At 40.0% G+C, this 17,434-nt stretch overlaps 1 protein-coding gene across 2 annotated transcripts in view; it reads left to right on the forward strand.

The window, feature by feature from the left end:
- Window positions 1–17,434, forward strand: part of CERS6 (ceramide synthase 6) — a 285,324-nt gene that overhangs the window by 257,575 nt on the left and 10,315 nt on the right. The window lies entirely within an intron of this gene.

The following is a 17,434-nucleotide window of genomic DNA, read 5'->3' on the forward strand; positions in this document are numbered from 1 at the left end:
TGAGCCCTATATTTAAAAGTAAAAATCAACATTTAAATGAGATAATTTAGACTCTTAAGTGTCCAAATTAGGATAGGGAAAATTTAGTATAATTCAACTGCAACATTTAGTTAGAGACAACAGTTATCTCTCAAGGACTAGCATTTCCATCCAGATTTTCAGATTAAGGTGCTACATGTGTGAAGAAAACACAGCATGGCAGGCAGCAAAGTGACAGGCTTTCTGGTGACAGGCACTGCTGCCTGACATTCTATAACAGCCCCCTTTACTCTCACCCTGCCTTGCCCTCAGAAACCATGACAAAATTCTGTTATGCTATCTGGCCTCTGGTCCTTGTTAGGTATATGTATGGTGGATCTTATCCCCTACTTGAGAAAAATTGTCTAGAATTTGTGCTGAGGAGATTAGTTGGTGGCTGTGCCAAGTCTTTCCACCGCTGTCTCTGTGTTTCCCTCTGAAGAGCCATTGCTTCCTCTGTCTGTCTACCTTGACCTTCTCTTGACCTGATCGCATGCCAGCCTCTTCAGGGGCATGAGCAATTGTGACAGAGACCAGACTGAGGAAAAGGATGACAGCATCTTCCATTAGAGCTGTGCTCACTGTGAATGCATCTGCAATCCATGAAAGGGTCTGAAGAAAAACACAATGGAAACCTTTCAAGACTGATTCAATTAAGTGCCTCCCGGGAGAGGCTGAGTGCCAACAATGGAAAATTCAATATTGGCTCACAGAAAGACACTTCATCTTGTAAATGCCCTTTTTCCTCTAATGTGTAAGGAAAAAAAATCTGCAGCAACCTTTTGAAAAATGTGCCATTTTTTTAAAGTGCCACTTCTTTTAAATTCCTTAATGCCAATATTCATAGGAAATACACTAGGGGAGATATGAGATTATGAATGAATGGTTGCAATGTCTAAAACCAGTTGTTTAGTTGAAATCCTTCATGAAATTATTGCATGTGTGATTCTTGGTAGGGTTTGAAAAAAAGAGTGACTGTTGAGCTTTATAGGTTGTGTGGGTACAAATGATTTTGTTCTTTACCTTCTATATGAGTAAAGCAGTATGATATGCAATATTTCAAAAACCTGAATTCAAAATTAAAAAGCATTTAAGAAACAACTTTTCTTCCTTTCTCCTAAAAGTGGCATAAAAGCTGATCAGCATGTATACAGTTTATCTTTGAGTTGTTAATAGGGAAATATTCATTTGAACCATCTCTGCAGCAGGATCCAAATGGGGGCAATAGGTGAATGTGAATTATTGTTACTGTCTTTAGATGTGATCATGGCATTGGGGCTAGACATTTCAAAGGAATCTGAAATATTTATAGATTAAATAACAGTGTCAGGGATTCATTTCTAAATAACTCAACATAGGCAGGTAGAGGGAAAAAAGAATTGAAAACACATTGACGATGAGTTAATTGTTGTTGAAGCTGCTGCAGAGAGGGAGAGTCATTATACTATTTTCTTTCAATTCATGAATATATTCGAAATTTCCAGTAATGAAAGCAAAAATACTAAATATGGAAGTTAGCTATATTTCATATACAGGGTAAGAGACTCAGACTATGAATTCCTTGACTTAAGTCAGGATCCCCTCCTTGACAATGAAGTTGGTCAGGAAGCAAAACCTTGCTTTCTGCTGACAGCTACTTGCGCAGAACAATCACTTTTGTTCAACAAGAAGAGATATGAACCAGCATTGCGGTGCAGTGTTGACAGATGATGGGAAAAAATTAAATGCCAGATGGTGGTGATTATTAAAAAGTAATGGCAGATTATTGGGAATCAAACAGAAAATAGTCATTTTATGTTTCTGGTATGTATACTTATCCCATAATGACTATTTTAGCATCTTGATTTTGTGTATTATGCTAAGACCATGGAAGATTAGAACTTCAAAAAGTTTAAAACTGTATCTTAGTACTTATTGACACTCAGAATAGAATTTGAATAAATTAAGTTATCCATTAAGGGATAGACTTTGAAGAAAGCATAAAACTAAATATTACAACTTGTAGTTCACATCATGGATGTCTGAATGGGCTGTTGATCAAAGAAAATTTCATAGGATTTCTTTTTATACCAGATATAACTTATCAGAATTGCATTCTGGCTCAGAGCTCACCACCAGGGGTACAAAATGAATAAAAATCCCTTGCCCTGACAGGCTTGCAATCCAGCCCTAGTGTTGGATGACTAGCTATAACCACCGCATATGGTAAACAGAGATAGCAAACTTTGCAGTCAGGATACAGTAGAAGTTTTGATTAATTCTGAGCAAAAGAGCAAGGATGGTTTGACCAAGGAAATATATATTTGAACTGGGCTTGAAGAATGTCTGGGTAATAAATGAGAAGAAAGGCAGACAATCCTAAGGTAAAACCCTGAGCAAAAGCAGAGAGGCCAGAGCAAGAGATGATGTGGAGTGGAATCTGAATCAGGAAGTAGGTTCTCCTCCTCTCCTCCTCCTTCTTCCTTTTTTTGGTACTGGAGATTGAACACAGAGATACTGTACTTTATTCTGAGCCCTAGTAATTTTTTATTTTGATACAGGGCCCCACTAAGTTGCTCAAGGCTTCACTCAATTCCTGAGGTGTGTACCTCCTGCCTTCAGCTTCCCGAGTTGCTGGGATTACAGGCATGAACCATCACACTGACCAGGGAATAAGTTTCTGTGTCAGATCATATCATACAAAGCATTTCTATGGTTGAGTCATAAGACTCAACTTAAACTATTCCATGAAAATTCCTAAGTTTCCTAAGTATGCAAAAAGATGGTCTCACTATGAAAAACAAATAAGGTAAGAACAGAGAAGGAACAAAGGTGTCTATTGTCTTAAGTGAGTTGGGAGGAATGGCTGATGGATTTCTCTGTTATTTAAATTACACTTTCACTTTTCTCTCATAATTTTATGTTAATTTTATTTTTTTGTTGAATTGGATCTTCAATTAAATGTTACATAATGAGATTGATTCTACTCTGTAGCACAGTATTAAGAGAATGCAGGAGAACAGATAAGGTTGCTTCCAACAAAATTTAGAGGGATATGCCTTAAGCTCTCTAGATCCAACAAGGAGCTGATTTTGAAAAGTTAAAAAAAGAGTAAGGGAAAAATAAGTGCTATGCCCATGTCCAGAATTCTCAATGAGAAAATTCTATGAATTTTTCATGATATACATGTTTTTTAACAGCACTTTGTATAAAGTTGCCTCTCAACAAGTGAAAGTTCATTTTAACCAAGCACAATTTGAGGAAAAATGGATAGGAGATAAATTTACTTAGCTTGAGATTTCTATGTGATGTGTACTGTCTGCAGAATTAGAAAATATTAAAGCCATTCTAATTAAGAAAACATTCAGTTTATCATATGAATATTTGAAGGTTTTCTATGTGCAATACAGAAAAGTCTATTAGGTAATAGAGACCTGTAATAAAAATAACAGACAAACATTTCAGTCTTTACCTTTTATGAAACATTCTGTCTAGGAAAGCAGACATCAATGACCTCATTACCCAATGGTGAGCATCATGAGGACATATCACCTGCTGCTAAGATCCAGCCTATCTTAGGGATGAGGCAATGCCTCCCAGAGGAATGACTTCAAAGCTGTCATCTAAAGAGTCTGGGTCACATTGGCCACTAAGGACTCATGAGTCTGTCTACTGGGGAATTAAGAAAGTGTTCTGAAATTGTTCCCAATCATAGTCTAATTTCTTTAAATACACATATCATATTATCTTGATGACCACCTCCTGACCAAATATTGCCACCTGGTTTCATTGCTCATATGATGTACTCATTTTTGATCATTTGAAACAAGGTCTAATGGGGAGACTAGAAGTCTACTATAGATACTGCATAGGTGGAATGGATGGTTCAGAGTAGAGTGGTGGCAGACAGGATAAATGGATTCCAAAGAATGTAGGAGATTAGCTTACATTGTCCATACAGAGGATCTTAAGAGATGGAGGCATAAAGGGTATGTCACAGATTTGACTTAAGTGACTTGATGAGGACTCGAGCATTAACTGAGGAAAGAATCTGAGAATGAATAGGAAAGACTCCAGATAAACCCTGTGTGCATTCAAATCTTGGCTCTGTCACTGTCTGAATGATTCTGAGTGAATTGTCTCCTCACTCTAGCCTCAGTTTACTTATGTGCAAAGCTTGGGGCTGAAAGCAGTGTGTATTAGTGGTAGGGTTTAAGGTGATTGATAACAGGACTGGCGGAAGTGGCAGGCAGTGGTAGTAGGGTTTTTAGGGATAGGAATGGGGGTAAATATGAGTTTGGCTTTAGAGGTGCCACATAAATATCTAAGAGGAGGTACCAATCCATAAGTATATTGATTTGGAGCATTAAGAAAAAGACAGCTGGAAAACAAATTCAGAGAATCATAAGCATTATTTTGACTATATGACTCTGCATGGTGATAAAAAGACCAGAGTTTACATGTAAATTAGGAAAATGTTTATTTCAAGGCCACAGGCAGATGCTTTAAAGACATGTCACTATCATGGATGTGACTGTGCTACATTTAGAGAGCAGCAACAGTAGCATTCTAAGCATTGGTTCCTGGTGCACAGGGCATGTAAATAGCACAGAAGTCCCAGGGTTGTGCAGTTGGCATCTGAAAACATCAATTTCAGCACAGGATTCATTTCAAATGATGAGCACATTGTTGGCAGCTCTAATGTTGTAAAGGGCCCAACTTCAATCAGGGCATTAAGAAAAAAAAATTGAGCTTTGACTTGGCTGTCATTTGTCTTACTCTGCAGAGGAAAAACAATCACAGTGGATAATGATAAAAATGCATAGTGTTAGCATTTTGTTGGTATTGCAATTTGCTTCAGTTCTGGCTGTTATGCTGCTCCCTTTAAACAGCTTCCAAAGTCACTTTGTATTAGCCTCAATGCGAGGTTTCATCTCCTTTATTGCCCACCATCCTAATAACTTTATTTTCAGGAACCTAATGTTCTCATTCTTTTTTCTGTTGCGTGTCTAATGCTTTCACTAAAGCTAAAGCCTTGGCAGTAAACAGGCCAAAAACAATTATCATGGCACAATGCACTGAAAAATTATGCCTTTGGGTACAAATATTGCAAGGGACATGTGAGGAGCAGCCCTGCTTCGTCTGTACTTGTCAGAGTGTCCAGCAAGAATACTCATGGATGCTGAAATGAGGGCCGCATCTACTGTCCCTTTGCTTGGAATAGATGGACCAAGTGTTCCCTGTTGTCAGTACCTAGTATTTAATTAAGGGTCCATACATGCCTTGGCAGGTCCAATACAATCATTGCCCTCTTAGAGCTTATGCTGTACAGAGGAGGCAATGAGAGCCTGGGCAAATACCTCAAATGAAATAGACACACATTAAAGGACAATTCATAAGAAGAGGCCAGTCAGAGGGAGCCCTACCCATTACCTTCTTAGATGGGAATGGCTTGGCCTACTCCTGGAACAGAAAGATTGATAATAATAAAAAAGGAGGAGGTGGAGGAGGAGGAGAAAAAGGCAGATGCTGAGGTTGGAGAGGCAGAAAAGAAGCAAAGCAAAGTAGGAACTTTCATGGGACTTGGTTGGTGTAAGGTGTTTGGGGTTTTACTCTAATTGCACCGGCCAGTCTTTACAAGATTTAGAGCAGAATGATTCCAGTGATCATGATTACCCCTGACACCTTTCAGCATCATGGAATATAGGACTACACCCTATTGCCCTGGATACCTATCTTCTTGGGATGTGGCTTAATGGGACATTGGTTGCCTTTCCATATAGACTGATTTTTTTCCTTGAGTCAAATAGTTTAGGTGAAGAAGATGCAGTTTTCCCCAGGGCCTCATACTGCATAGAGCTCTTTCTAACTCTCCCAGTAGCTGAAGCAGAGTTTGGAAAGACAATCACACACCCAGAAGATGTGTACAATGGGATGTATAACATGACCAGCCACATAGAATATACCAATTTTTATTTGAACCCCAATTCCTCTACTACTCCATGAGTTCTTTGAAGCTCACTATTATATATTCCCATAGTTTCTGGTAGTGTCAGGCATAGACTACAAACTTAATGAAGATAATTCCACTTAACTTTTTTGATTACCAAATAATTAACCAAGCTTCCCTTGCTACCTTTACTTGCTTTCATGTTGTAGCTGCAAAATGTAGGTCTATCTTTAGGCTAAATATCAGTGATACCTTTGAGCCTGATCAGAAACCTGATTACCACAAAGCTGATTCTAAAAGCCAACACAAATGTGAGCTATGTTTTAGTCAGCTTTTTTGCTGCTGTGACTAAAAGACCCAACCAGAACAATTGTAGAAAATAAAAACTTTATTTGAGAGCTCACAGTTTCAGAGGTCTCAGTCCATGGATAGTGGGCTCCGTTCCTCGGGGCTCAAGGCGAGGCAGGGCATCATGGTAGAAGAGTATGGCAGAGGGAAGCAGCTCATTTTGATGGTCAGAAAGCAGAGCAAGCAACTGAGCTCACCAGATACAATTATATACCCCCAAAGCCACACCCCCAATGCCTCCTCTAGTCACACCCCACCTGCCTTCAGTTACCACTCAGTTAATCCCATCAGGTGATTAATTCACTGATTGGATTAAGGCTCTTGCAGCCCAATCATTTCTTCTCTGAATTTTCGTGCATTGTCTCACATGTGCACTTTTGGGGGACACCTCACATCCAAACCATAACAAGCTCACAGCAGTGTCAGATTAAGAATCGGGCTAGAAACAGATTGAAGACCTCTTATCCACTATGATACCAATAACTGACTCTTCAAATAAATTGGTTACCTTTTCTAAGCAGAGAAGGGTCTGATGATGTGGTTTAGGTGTGGGTTGCCACAGTGAATTTATTTATCACCCAGGTCCTGTGCAAGTATGCACAGCACTAGTGGATGATGGGATGGAAGCTGTAGGGTCTCCACATCCCCTCTCTGCCATCCCAAACAGCTTCCAAAGGATTATGGCTAAATCAAGCCCTTAATCTAGAAGCACCACCCACTGATTTCCAAATCATTGAAGATTTCTCATATTTTTTACTGTAAATTCAAACTTCTCTTCCTAGAAAGACTTTCCACAAAATGATACCGACCAGCATTCCTTCCTTGACTTATGAGTACCCTTTTAAACTGTCATGATGTCTTGTGATTATCCTTTGTTTCTCTAGCCTACAGTGCTATTGCTCAAAGTACCCCTGCTTGTTTGGAACACCTGTTATATGTAAGATATTGTACCTTAATAAGTTAATGTGTTTCTCCGATTCTCCTCCACTTATTTGTAAACTCTTGAGGTTTACACTGAGTCTCATCCATCATGAAATCCCTTAGTATACAATTGCACTGGTGAGCAAGGGGTGACCCAGGTGTCTTGTAATTTTAGAAGATGTCTTTTTTTTTGGGGGGGGGTTATTCAACATATTGGTCATAGGAGGAAGAATTTAAGAATATTGATTGTGTTTGACACTGGAGTTTTTCCAGTAATGTGGAATTAGATAGCCCATGCTTTAAGCCTGTACACAGATTGAAAATTAAAGAAAGTAAATGATAAAATCTGTTGCTGTTAGCTTCCAGCCTTGTTGGATGGAACAGGAATGCAAGGTGAGGACTACAGATTCTCACGTCTATTGCCAAGACATGCCTGGCGTGGCTTGTGTATCCCTGACAGCCTCGTTACATGTGGAAGCTGGTGACAGAGTGTGACAAGGAACTTGGCCCATGGCTGGCTACAGCAGCACAGCTGAGTGCTTACCAAAGAGTCCCTGTGGCCTTTGTATCTGATTTGTGTGTCCTGCTGCCGATAGCTAAAGTTCTGCACATTGTTTGCTCTCAAATATTACATCTGCCCAAAGCCTTGATCATTCATGGGCTCCTTCCTAAAGATGAGATTTTGTACTTTCTCCCCCTAATCTTCCTACTTTCTTACTTTTACCCAAATTTCTAGGAGTTAAGCACAAAAGAAAATCTCCCTCCTCTTTTTCTTGGCCTTGATCATTAGGGTAAATTTATATGTGTGTGTGTGTGTGTGTGTGTGTGTGTGTGTGTGTGTGAGACACACTCAATTGGAGAAGAATTTGCCTATACATGTGTGGGACATCTTTTGTGCAGAAAAAAAAAAACATTAGAAAAAGTGAAATTTTAGCTAAATATGAAAACCTAAGAATTAACAGAGCTGTTTATGTTAGAGTTCAAGAAATCTTTAGTAATCATCTTGTCTTAGATCTTTATTTTGTAGATGAAGAAACATAGGCTTTGAAAAAAATAATGAGAGTCAAATGATCGAGTTGGCCAGTGCAGGAAGTGAGCCTAGAGCTCGGGCGTTTTGCTTCTAGTTCATACATTAGACTCTGCTGTTGGCTCTCTTCTGAGTCCACTCACTTCCCACCCACACTCCCAAACACATCCATTATAGTCTGCAGCACTGTTCCAGTAGTTAACGTCATTTCAATTTTATTTTAATCTGAGTGCTGTGTTTTTGTTGATTGATTGCCTTGTTCTTATTCAATCCATCTAATTTCATGTGTGTTACCTTTCTCTCAAGCTTATGAAGCCTGCAAGAGCGATTTTTTTTTCTTATCTTAATCTCTGCATTTACTCTCCTACAGTTCTTCCCCCTTGACTTTGAGCATCTTACAATTCAATTCCATGAATTCTTGACTTATTCTGGAGGAGACAGTTCTTTTTTAAAACATGTTTGTTGTATCTCTCTTGCCAAAGATAATAAATATAATAGGATGAGAATGTCCCTCAAGACGGTAGACCTGTGAGACACTTTCTCTTTATAGGAACATTTCCAAACTTTTCAGGGACATTTTTCTAAGATAAAATTAAATATTGAGTCCTGGAAATACTTAAATAAAAACATATTTCAAAAATAGTACTATTTTACTTCCAGTGGAATCCATGTATGTTGGAAAACTTCTGCATGCCAAATCACATCCCGACACACAGCTACCTAGAAGCAGCTGCATTGGTAGAAGTAAGAGATGGTGCCTTCTTTCCTACCCCACCCCACTGCTTCCATCCTCCCTATCTGCTAGTGAAAGAGGCTGGCATGGCTTGGTGTTGGGGAGAATTGGGGACAGCATCAGAAGGGGGATGCCAGAGTAAATTACAGAGGCAAGCAGGTTTTCTGGAGGGTGGGAATCCAGGAAGCAGACCCTGGGGAAACCATCCAAAAACACAAAGTCTAGAAAGAACTATGAGTCTGGAGTCTCTGAGCAAGAAAAACATGAGATAGGAGAATAAGGAAGTTAGAGAGGAACAAGGGACACCAAAATACTCTTTAGCATACCTTTTGGACCTGCTAGCTGGCATGTGCAAAGAGAGTGGGCCTAGATTTCTTAAAGGGCCATAGGTCTTGCATGCACTAGAGGATATATATTTTACATGTATAATACATAATATTTGTTCAGTATTAAGAAAAATTTTAGTGATTTCAAATTAGTATATTACAAGTTGACTATCTATTATCCAAAATGCCTGGGACTGGAAGTGTTTCAGATTTTAGAGTTTGGGGGTTTGGGAAATTTTTGCATAGACTTCACAGTTGAGCATCCCAAATCTAAAAATCCAAATAGCTTCAATCTGAAAATACAAAGTGCTCCAAAACCCAAACGTTTTTTAGCATCATATTAGCACTCAAACATAATTTCTCGGCATTTTGATTTCAGATTTTCAGATTGGGATACTCAGCCTGTAGTTAAGGCACTGCCCTAGGAAAGCTAGTATCTCCTTTATACACAGAGAAGTCACATAACCAGGCATGTGGGCAGACAGGGCAGGGCCAACCTGAAGTCCTGACACCTGGAGTACCCCCTTCCTTTCTAAAGCGATGCCAATTCTCTTCAAGGTTCCACACAAAACAGTTGGGGTTTGATCCCTGAATAATGAAATACTGAGATATTTTCCCAGAGCCCAGACTCTACTGGAACCTTCTAGAGGGATTTTGAGGCATTCTTCCTGTCTTGCCAGCTTGCATGTGATGGCTCCTGAACCTTAGTCTCAGCTCTCGTTTGCTAAAAACTTAATGAAGAGTACAAATTCTCCATTTTGATGTAATTTTTGAAAGAGAGCCATCTAGAGATAGTGTATTTAGATTTAAAATAACAAAGCCTTTATATTGGGACCTTGGATAATTAAATACTATTTTGGGATCTTGATCTTCTGACCAAAAAAAAAACAGTTTTATATATATATATATATATATATAATATCTCCTCTCCCACCTTTATAGGTTAATGACAAGATTCAGTCTAATAAAATGCAAGGTCATTGACCATCTGTCAAATGAGACAAAGTTTTACTGTAACTCAAGCTGCCTTAAACCCTTCAGTTAACTAGATATTGACATATTTCACCAATGCTTTCTGACCCTTCATGTCCAGGGATACTCATTTGAAGTCTACACAAGTAGCTCCCAGCACAGAGGTGTGTAACTAGGTGCTGAGTGCTTTGTTTCCTTCTTTAGGGAAAGTGCAGACCACATCATTCCCAGGGGCTGTGACCAAGGGACTGGCCATGTTCCCCACCCCCCTGCATGCTCTTCTGGCCTCAGAGTGTCTCTCACATGGGAGTTCTTTCTGGCTTAAGAGACAATACAAATGACTCCTCCCTAGCAAGGACGTGAATGGAAAACCAAGAAGCGACTAACTAGATGTTTTAGTCAGCTTTTTTGCTGCTGTGACTAAAGGAAAGAGGAGCAAACCTTTGTTTGGGGGCTGACAGTTTCAGAGGTCCCCATCAGCAGATAGCAGGCTCCATTCCTCAGGGCTCAAGGTGAGGCTGAACATCATGGTGGACGAGAGTGGCCGGGGGAAACCGCTTACATGGTGATCAGGAAGCAGAAAGAGAGAGAGAGAGAGAGAGAGAGAGAGAGAGAGAGAGAGAGAGAGAGAGACTGAGAGAGAGACTCCACATGCCAGATAAAAATATATACCTCATAACCACTTCCTCTAGCCACACCTCACCTGCCTCCAGTTACCATTCAGTGGATCCCATCAGGGATTAATTCACTGATTAGGTTAAGGCTATAACCCACTAACTTCTCCTCCAAACCTTCTTGCATTGTCTCACACATGAGCTTTTGGGGGACACCACATCTAAACCATATCACTAGAGCAACTTCTCTGCGTTGCTGTTGTAAATAGTCACACTGGAGATGGAATCTTCATGCCAGGCAGCTGTAATGCCAGAAGCCACTAGATTCCCTCAGTGTGGGTTCAATGAATTCTAAGACCCACCAAGCTTTTCTGCTTTACCTCAATTAATTGATTAGACCTAAAAACTTTAATGCTAAAGCAAATAATTATACAAAACCAGAGTTCCAGGTAGGTATGTATGTAGCCTTTATTTTCTCATATCTTTGGGGGGAAAAAATCCCATTCCTAGGGAAAGAAGGGAAAGGGAGAAAAAACAAGGACAGTCATGGCAGCCTCGGCACGGGGGTCTTGCCCCGCAGTTGGCCCTGCTAGGAGTGGTCCCTACAGTGGACATGAGGGAAATAAGCCCTTGAGGGAGGAGTGTGCACATTCAGGAAGGTTTAGAGCATGTTCTTCCATTCTGCCCTGCAAAGATGGAAAATGGTTTTAAACTCTTTTAGAAAACTGAAGGAATGAGATGAACCCCTGGAGTTTCTCTCTTAGATTTCTACCTGCTCAGCAGGAGTCAGCCTTATCTCACCTTTTCTCAAATCAAGGATATTTGAAGGTATGCATAAACCTCAGCCCTCCCGAAGAGGAAAGCAAAGCAAAGGGCACAGGCTGGCACTCCCATTTTCTAAGCTGCATTTAGAAAGAGATCTTTGATTTTGTGTCATGAGTATTTCACATACATGACAAGACAGGAGTGAAGAGCATCACATGAGTTTCATTAATGGGGATAATTCTTTGGGGATTTAAGGCTTAAATGGGGTGGGACAAAGTGGGGAGACCAGTTAAAGAAACCCAAATGGATCATTTAAGCAGAAAGAGCCTAAAACATGGCTATTAGAAACCAGATTCTGAACCTAAAAGATAAGCCATCACAGGACACCAAAGCAGGGAAAGACAGGCCAGAGGGAGAGGTCTTCATGAAGGCTGAGCTACACAGGTGCACTTTGTCATGTGTGTGGGCTGGCTCTGAGCACGAGCAAAGGGTGAAGGCTGAGAAAAGGCCTAGAGAACTGGGAGATCGAGCCCAGAAATATAGAATTCAGGGCCCAGATCCTTATGCAGAGAGGTTCAAATCCAAATCCAGTTCCCCAGCCCCGCCCCACCCGCCTCATAGCTTTGACCTTGGGAATGTTATTTATACTCCCTATGCTTCAGTTTTCTCACCTGAAAAATAGGGATATCAGTTGTTGGAACCAGGCAAAAGTTTGTTTTACCAGCCAGTAGGCAGCAAAGAAGTAGGCAGAGGGCAGAAAACAGGTTTGCTAGAATCAGGACACATCCTGAAAGACACAGCCCTGGCCAGGATGACTCGAGCTAGGAGATCAGGAGCATGGAAAGGAGTCCAGGCAGGAAGGGGTTAGGAACATACGCAGACAGCAAATGGGCACCAAGAGGCCAGTGACTCGCTTTGAGAAAAGCCTCTGGCCCCAGCCAGGAAGTCACCAGTTACAAACTTCCTGTGATCAGGGACTGATTACTAACTCTGGCTGGGCTATGACCAAAAGTAAAAATAAACTAATAGACCCCATTCTTGATTTGGATACAGACACAGAACTAAGGTGTCCATTTTTAATTAAAAGGGAGAGTTTGCCATGTTCAGGTTCAGATTCCTATCAGAGATAAAGAAATCACTTATGTGTTTGCTACAGGCTAATAGGTAAGCGAAACTATTATTCAAAAGAATTAGGCACCAACCCACAAGCTACCTAGAAACTGTCCTCCCCAACAGGGAACACACTAACAACACCAGTGCTGTGCAGAAGTCCATGATTGGGTAGAGGAGTCTTGTTGAAAGCCAGCAAACTGCAAAGATGCCTTTCAGCCTTGTAGCAATCTATACTGACCAACTCTTGACCAAGATGTTATTGAGGCCTGGAGTCTTTATTAGAGAAACTGGTACCCAAGGTTTCCTTGTAGTAATGAATTGGTTACCTGACTTCCAGGTTTTAAGTGCTCATGGTTTGTATTAAGTGTAATTTTAAATGCATTTCTATTAGCATCTGCTTTACAATGGGCAAACATGCTGATAGATTATTGGCAATCTCCAGGCAGAATCTACATTTCATTTATATTGTGTGTAGGTCAAATGCACACACATGAGGAAATATATAGAAATCTGGGTAAATAATGACAAGACCATTCAAAAGCTCTGGAGTAAAGCTTGACCGTAAAACACATTTTACTTTTCAAGGTTTCCTCACTAGCATTAGGTACTGCTCTTCAGAACAAAGCCCTGACTCTGACTCCCTGCTACAGAAGAAAGCCTGACTCTCTTTGGATACTTGATATGGGTCCAATTATTGTGGGTTTTTCTAATAGAACATTCAGCCCAAGCTCAGACAGAACTCTTTGGTGGAGAAAAAGGGCAGAGGCAAAGCTTGTGGTTACCTGCCATGACCAGGGGCCCTGGTCTCATCAAAAACATCTACCTTTAACTCAACCACACAATGAGACGACCCGGGCTGTCTTTTAATATGTCAATTACCACTGTGTGCTCCTTCCTGTGAATCACCAGTGTTTTTAAAAGATATATAGCGCTGAAAGGGAGACTGTTCAACCAGCTTTACATATAAACAACAGCAGAATTAAACTCTGACTTGGAAGATGCAATAAGAATGAACAAAATTAAGCACTGGAGCTGGCTTTTCTGAATGAGATGCCACTGGAGGTCTTTTCATGCTGTGTTTTGACATCATGAAACTTCTTGAGTCCCCATCCTTAAGGGAAAGGCAGAATGATTTAAGTCACACTGCTGCTTCCAATGCAAATGAGTACAGCCTTAAATTACATATTAAACTGAAACGACGCTGTTTTCTTTGTTTAACAAGAGCTCGTAAACTCTTCTGCATGAATGCATGCATCCTACCGCCACATATCCTGTATAATATTTCTGTGATAATGAAATTTAAGATGAATTCACAAAAGGTAAGAATGAACAAAACTAACTATAGGGCATAGCCAAATTAAATTCTTATGATTCATTAAGCAGCTATTAAAATAACCCACTAAGTCTAAGTTACTGGGGTAGAAAACAATGTATCTGCACATCAGATACAGCTCAAGGCTGCTTGAGCTCAGCCTTGCCCAGCAGGTATCCATTTCTGCCAAGTCATGCAGGGAGCAAAAGTCTCAGCCTGGAGCTCCTTCATCCCATTAGTTGATGGAATTTTTAGAAGGGATGGTGTAATCTGGAGATCAAGTGGTTTCTGTGCTGGGGCTCGCCTCTGGCAAAATTGTTCTGGCAGAATAGGTCCCTTTGAGCATGCTTTGTGCAAGTGTGGAGCGCCATCTTCTGGTTAAGCGAAGCCTAACATGAAGGGAAAGAAATGGTCTGTTCTCGTCCCTTCTGCCTCCACACACTCCACTACTTGAGTTAAACAGCAATAGAGGTTTGACGCTATAGGGTAATTATTATTTAGAAAACAAAAATAATTTATTTTCTTAGAATCCATATGTTGATCACAAATTCTTGTGGATTCACTGATATCAATGATAATTCAAGCTAATAAGTTGCAAATTGACAGTGTACAAGTATTCTGTTTGGCCCACAGAGTGGTTTCTTCCATCTTAATCTATTGAGGTATGGTTCACACATGCAGTGTAGAGCATGAATCTTCAGGGTGTGGTCTGATGCTCGGTACACTACATTTGTACGTTTTTACATGTATATAACCCATGTAATCATTTCCCAGATCAAAATATGGAAGTTTCCAGCATCCCAGCAGCCTCATTCCCCTAGTTCCCCTTAGTCCTCCCTCAGAGAGAACCACCATTCTGAACTCTGCCACCAGAGATTTGTAATGGCATCACTAAAGTACAAACTCCTAGCCCCAAACCCCCAGAAAGAATTAGAATGCTATAATTGCCATTGTAATAGTTTTTCCAGAATGTTCCTAAACGTTCTGGGCTTAATGTTTTGCAGAGTCCTGGTGTCAATGTTCTCTCTCTCCCCAGTGGAAATTCCTAATATATTATTTTTCTTCCCTACCTTGTCACTGAGAGATACATCTCTTTGGTGTACTGAGTATATTTTCCCAAGTGTCCCTGCAGGCAGCCAAAGCAATTTTTGAAGAAATTCTGTGGCATCTCAGAGGTGCCACTGACTGTCATGGCACAGCGGGTGAGTTCTGATGCAGCATTTCAGAAATGAATGGGAACGCCTTGTTGCCCACAGCTGCTCTTGACACCCTGTTCAAATTAAGCCAAGCAGTAGCATCTGTCCTGGAGTCATAATGGTGAGAAAGGATCTCAGCTTATAATCCAGCCAAGCCTACTTAATAATGAATAGCACAGCACAATCACTGTTGCTATTATACACCACCACTTTCCATTCAAATGAAACTAAGTTCTCTCTGAACATCAAAATATATAGTTATATGTCAAGAAGCAGAGCCAGTTTTGAAATGAAGTTGTTATTTCAGAGCTTTCTTGCATGTATTCATTTATTTGATTGTTGGATAAGCAGTCACACATTCAATCAACAACCATGGTAGCAAACACGTTATTTCTGGGTGTTTTGCAAGATGTCAGAAACAAAAGTGAAAGATGTGCGGGTCCTCCCACATTGCCATGAGTCGAGCCTTGTTTAGCCTGCAGGCTGGCATTTAAGGGAATCACTACCTCTCTTAGAATAAACAAGGCAGCAATATAAGCATTTTTCTAATGTAGCCCTTTCACAAATGACTTGTATTTTTTTCTAATTATTTGTTATGACTTTGGAAAATAGAAAAATGTAAAGAGAAATACATAAAAGAAAAGTCTTATTGTAATAGCTTCAATTAATTTCTTTTGTGAACTTATCATTACACCCCCCTCCCCCTCTCTCTTTTCATGTGTACTTCTTGGAGTTAAGTTTTATACCATATTTTCCTCTAACATTAGAAATTCTCAAAACACTAAAACTTTGAATGACTTCACAATTTCTGGAATAAGAATGAAAACTGATTTATTAACCATCTCTATTATGGGATATTTTTATCATTTGCTGTTTTTACAATGCTTATAGATGTTTTATTTGAAAATGAGTCTTTCATTTCCTGCCATACTCAATGACCATCTAGAATCATGTTAATTAACAATGGCAAAACTGGCTGTCCCTGGTTTGTTCTTGATTTCAAAGGAATTAAACTGGTATGAGAGAGTTAAAAACCGTAGTCCTTTGAGTTCTAATTTTTAAACATCAAGAGTGGAGAATTTAACATTACCAAGTATCTTTTAGGCTGTTGAAATAATTAGATTGTACTGATTGAATGGATATGAAAATTGTATTAGTTTAATATAAGTCCTCCTTCCTCAGAGTGAATACTATTCTATCTTGCATTACTATACTTTTAGCAAATTGTCAAATTAAATTCCATACTATTGTGTTTAGCACTGAAGGACATGTGTCTGTTATGCATTGTTCTTTAGAGATGACTGGTTTAGCAAGATTAAAAATAAACTGTCAATCATTCTAGTCTATAAATGGGGTTGCTGAAATGGAGGGCAGGCAAACGATTTGTGTCCATTTTTCATCCTCCCTTTTTTTCTGACCTCACATCCCAGTTGTCACAGGTATCTTCCTTTTGTGACTCCATGAAGTATTTTCCTTAACCTCTAAGATCTCATCAAATCGTTTCTTAGTTTTGAATTCTCCGTATTGCCTTCTGTTCCTGTATGAGTGGTCCATGTCTTAAATTCGAGAGTTTCCCATCCAGCCCCCTTAGCCAGCAGTGTCCTCCACCTCACCCATCCTAGAGAATCAGATTGGTCCCAACAATGTGCTGAAGTGACAGGGATGAATGGCACTTAGATAAGTTTTCTTGTGAACATCTTGTGATCTCTGAACCAGCCCTGTGCCCACTGAGGAGCAGAGCAGAGGAAAAAGCAATTCCAAAATTATGTGAGTACCATGCTGCTCTGGGCAGCAGTATGTGTCCAGAAGACTTAAGTCATTTTCCAGGGACATGGCAAGAGGACACAGAGACCAGAGCAGACCCCAGGACTGGCCCCATGTGTCTGCTCCAGGTGGCTGCTCCATCTAGTTTTGCTGTAATGATAGAGAACCAGCTACTCCAAATAATGTCCCCTGACTCATATACTACTCCTATATACTTTTAAAACTAAATACATTCCTTATGCTCTAATAATTTTTGTTTTAAAAAATCCTCTGAATATTTATTTCAGGACCTCACTTCAAAATAATTTCTTTCAATTTCAATTCTTTCCCAGGAAAATTCCCAGCCTTGCAAGATGAAGGGTCTTCTAGTTGCCCCCACACACTACCTATAAGCCT

The sequence above is a fragment of the Spermophilus citellus genome, assembly GCF_964194105.1.
Source record: "Spermophilus citellus genome assembly, chromosome: 11".
In the NCBI taxonomy this organism is placed as follows: Eukaryota; Metazoa; Chordata; class Mammalia; order Rodentia; family Sciuridae; genus Spermophilus; species Spermophilus citellus.